Genomic DNA, 4,425 nt, shown 5'->3' with positions numbered 1-4,425 from the left:
AATTGAATTGCAATTCTACATGATGAGGTAACTATTTAGTGGGGGAGTATGTTACGTGCATAACCATAATTGAATAGGAGACATGTTTTCCATAGTTTTCCCTTATCTCATGATGAGTACGTGTGGGTTAATTTTGAAACGAACACATGTATGAATTCGATTACAATTCCATAACGTGAGATAAGTATTAAGGGTGTTATCAGTTGACCACTTCACATGAAGTAGTAAAGTTGGTGAACATACTCGGTGCTAGAGTTTCAATGGTCCTTGTGAGCTAAGCATGTGCGATCCTCGTGGAACCCAAGGTATGAATTACATCAACAATAAATGATATGGGCATCGAGGAGGTTCAGGTCCCTCTCACATTGTTGCAAGGGGGTGATTAGGTGGTGTGGCACCCCTCTTTCTGTTCTTTGGTTTATATTTCCTCATGTTTTGCTCAAATAATTAGGTAGGCTTAGAGAGGTTCCCTAAGAATTCCATGAATATTAGTTGTTGGCTTGCAAGTTCACATTATGTAGTATCCTTTTGCTTTTCCACGATTCCAATGCAAATGTGATCCAAACATAATAATGGTGAATAAGGCATGGAAGGCAATTAACAAAAGAAAATTATATATTAAAGGAAACAAAATACTAGTTAAATATGGGCAATTGTGTTTTCCTTGTTTTTATGCTATTCAAACTAGATTGCCACTCAAAGAGGAATAAAATAATGCAACGACTTTCAACAAATTAACGATGCACTAAGATATTATGATTTTCATTATTTCCATATACTTGTAAGTGCAACTCACTATTGATGAATAAGATCAAGGATATATTGCACAATGTTTATTGACCATATCTAGGGTCATGGTTATATATTGTATTTCAAAGCTATAAAAAGTCTAGATAGAATATTATGTCTTATCTGGAATAGTTAGTATACATATGTTTATGTTAGCTATTCGAATGAGCTTGAGTGTATAAGACCAGAATTATGGTTATAAGTCTTTTCACAACAACTACGATATTAACATAATTTTATGTTTATAGTATGAGTGACTTGATCAATGAAACGTGAAAATTACATGACATATAATAAAGAACTGGGATTATATTCAAATAAAGTGCAGCTTTCACGACTCGCTACTAATAGATTTAAAATCCAATGATTCAAAAATGTTCTATCATATTCATCAAAAGCATTGAGGTAAATGTGAAATTGGCCTCAAAAGAAGACATCTCAATTGGTTAAAGTGTTACATTGTATTGTATGTATCTCCAGAACATGAGAGGAAAGATAGAAAAACAGAAATGGAAAGTTGGAAACAAACTTGATAAAATAGATGTCAACATCTTTTATGTTCTTTAGGAAAGATATTCAAATTTGACAATTATGAGGGTAGTGATTGTATTGAGGTTGTAAACATGCACATTATACATCCAATGTTGTAGCCACAAAATAATCATCAAAATACTTCTCCAAGAAGTGTAGTGTATACTTCCAGTGACATGTTAAAACCATTGAAGGAAACTTTCAATCTATAAGTTATAACATATGATATGATGTTTGATGGTGACACAAACTATATTATAATCACACATGTCTTCGTTGATGGTAGCTCTTTGTATTTCTACAATAGGTTTTGTGCACACAAGAACTATTGGATATAAGGTTTGTACATAATAGTCTCATTTGTAAAATTTTATAACTAATGGAAGGAGTTTTCTTTTGGATAAAAAAAAAACTATTGGATATAAGGTTTTGCTATATGTATATTGAAAGTAACTTTCTTTTAGTAATACGATTTACAATCAAGAAGTTATTCTTGCTAATATGATTTACCACATGTAAAGTGGAAAGAGAAGTTGCCAATAACTTATGAAGATTTGGAACATTACTCATTACTTGAGCATTTGTGATTAAATAGCAATTCAAACCAAAACCAAATGCACTTATGCCTTTCACATGGGCCCTGCACCTTGATGAAGAAAGTCAAACAAAACTTCATAAAGATCCCATGGAGCAACAATACGTTTGAATCGTTGAGCAAATGATTTTTTTACTTAATAACCGACAAAAAGTCATGTATGAATCAAATCCACTTGCCAGATTGACCAGCATATCATGACATTGGATAGTTGGGAACATTTTAATCAAAAACAATTTCGATTTGTTGGATTATGTTGAGTGTGTGATTTTGATTGGGCACAAAAGCCTCATATAATTTAATCTAATACCAAAAAGTTCCAAATTATACATCATCCTAATACAATTACAATAAAAGAACTATAACTAGATACGATAGCCATATTTGGATAGACAAATCAATATAGCCTACATAATAATCCACAATTTGACAGAAGCTTGTTAGATTGAGTAGTTTGCACCCAAGCCATTCATAATTCATTCGATAAGCATTATATTTGCTGCTCATGATGTTGAACTTCTATTTTCACATTAACTTCTATAATGCATAGAAAAATGTGCAACAAAATCGAATATAAACATTTTGGAGACCAAAGCATATTCATAAACTTTGAGAGTTAATAATAGCATCATAGTATGCATGTATGCAAGTCAGAACAAGTAAAAAATAGATTTATCGACTTCAATTCTATTGATACATATGAGCTTCTCACACATAATGTCATGGGTATCCATCAAGTATTGAGCTAGTACGTTCTTTGTTCTCTTTTGTTTTTGCTTGAAAAGGAACAAAATTTTATCAAGGAACACATGATACATATTGGCACAAGGGCCGACAAAGCGACACCTTGCTTGTGATGTTCTTTTTTTGGGACCAAGAAAGCGATGCCACAAACTGGTATAATGTCAAATATCTTTAAGGTTCACAACCATGCATTTTTTACGCAACCATCGTGAAAAGGTAAGATGTTGCATGACCCAAGTAACGAAAAAAACACCTTATCAACTACAAGCCATATCACACACACATGTGTTCTTTTTTAAATTGAATCATGATACACTCCTAGTTTCATATGATATTGGCCACCAAACATCAAGAGGAGAACAACAAACTAAAAATCGATATTTCCAATGCCAAGACTTAAATGAAAAGGAACTATATCTAGTATTGATTTACATAATGCATTCATTTGGAATGAGTGCCAATATATATATGTATACAAAATCCATCTTTAAATGACTTAAACCCAAAGGATTAGTAACCAAGCTCACTACACATGCAAGATGACTGCATGCGAAGGGCTAAAGTCTCGGAACCGCTCGGGGGCCAATATAGATTGCCACTCGACACTATGGATAGGGTTCCCGTCGGGGCCGGGCGTGCCCTGGGGGTCATCGGATAGGGTGCCTAGGGCGACATGAAGGTTCTTGGCGACGACCACAAGGACAAGCTTGTGGTCGAATATCGCGTTCACACATATGGGCAGCTCCATGTGGGCGGGCATGGGCGAGCCCCCGACATCGCGCCACGAATCGCTCTCCGTATCGAAGGCCTTGAGCTTGGAGCTGTCATGCTCGCTAATGACGTAAAGCTTGTCGTTATGCACGACACTAAGGCCGGTCCATCCTTCTCTCATGCCCACGGGCATGCTCTCCCACGCGTCCGTCTCGGGGTCATAGACCTCGCCACGTGGCGAGGCAAGGAACGGCCACGCCCAGCCCTCGGTGACATGGAGCTTGCCGTGGAGGATGGCCGAGTCGTAGCGTGCCATGCTGGCACGCATGTTGGCGATGGGCCGCCAGGTGTCGGTGAGGGGGTCATAGGCCTCGGCCGAGGTGCCGAACCTCGGGTTGTGGTGGCTATCGGTGGAGGGGTCGTTGGTCCCGCCCGCCACGTAGATCTTCCCGCCGATTGAGCCACTCGCGAAGAAGGACCGAGGGGTGGACATGGGGCCAAGGGTCGCCCACTTGTTGGTGAAGAGATCGAAGCTAAGGAGTGAGTCCATGGGGCGGTAGAATTCCATGCCCGAGTTCCGGATCCCGCCGCATACGAACAAGATCGAGTCGTGGGGGGGGCCCGGGATGCAACCGAAGCCCGGGGGGCACACGGGATCGGGATCGGGATCGGACATGGAATTGGGGTCGGGACCGGGATCGGGATCTCCGCCTCGGCCGAGGGGTTCGGGCATCGGGGACAAGATGTGCCATGCGCCGCGGGCGGACAATTCGCGTGCTTGCCATTGGATTTGCCGGGTCTTGCGGTGGGAGGCGAGGACCACGAGCCACGGGCGGGTGAGGCGGAGGCGGCGGCGTGCCTCGAGGTACGAGGCCCGGCTCGAGAGGAGATGCCTCCATCTCTTGCACACCACACGTGCAATGGCTTGGGTGGAGTAAGGGAGCCTCAGGAGGCAGGACAGTGCCACCTCATCAGGGAGCCCAGGAATCAGCAAGGCTGCTTCTGCTTGTGAGGAGGTAGAGGTCATGGGTTCAAATCCTCTTGGCAACTACCCT

The 4,425-nt window shown here is 40.8% G+C and overlaps 1 pseudogene; it reads right to left on the bottom strand.

Annotated features, from left to right (window-relative positions):
• Positions 1-3,016: 3,016 nt before the first annotated feature.
• Positions 3,017-4,418, bottom strand: LOC147854855 (F-box/kelch-repeat protein At1g30090 pseudogene; annotated as a pseudogene).
• Between the last annotated feature and the right edge of the window lie 7 nt (positions 4,419-4,425).

Source organism: Azolla caroliniana, unplaced genomic scaffold (genome assembly GCF_043228905.1).
Source record: "Azolla caroliniana isolate FFs.n. ecotype wild unplaced genomic scaffold, voAzoCaro1.0.p SCAF_15, whole genome shotgun sequence".
Lineage (NCBI taxonomy): Eukaryota > Viridiplantae > Streptophyta > Polypodiopsida > Salviniales > Salviniaceae > Azolla > Azolla caroliniana.
Note: the sequence above shows the minus strand (reverse complement) of the source record. Positions and strands in the feature narration are given on the sequence as shown.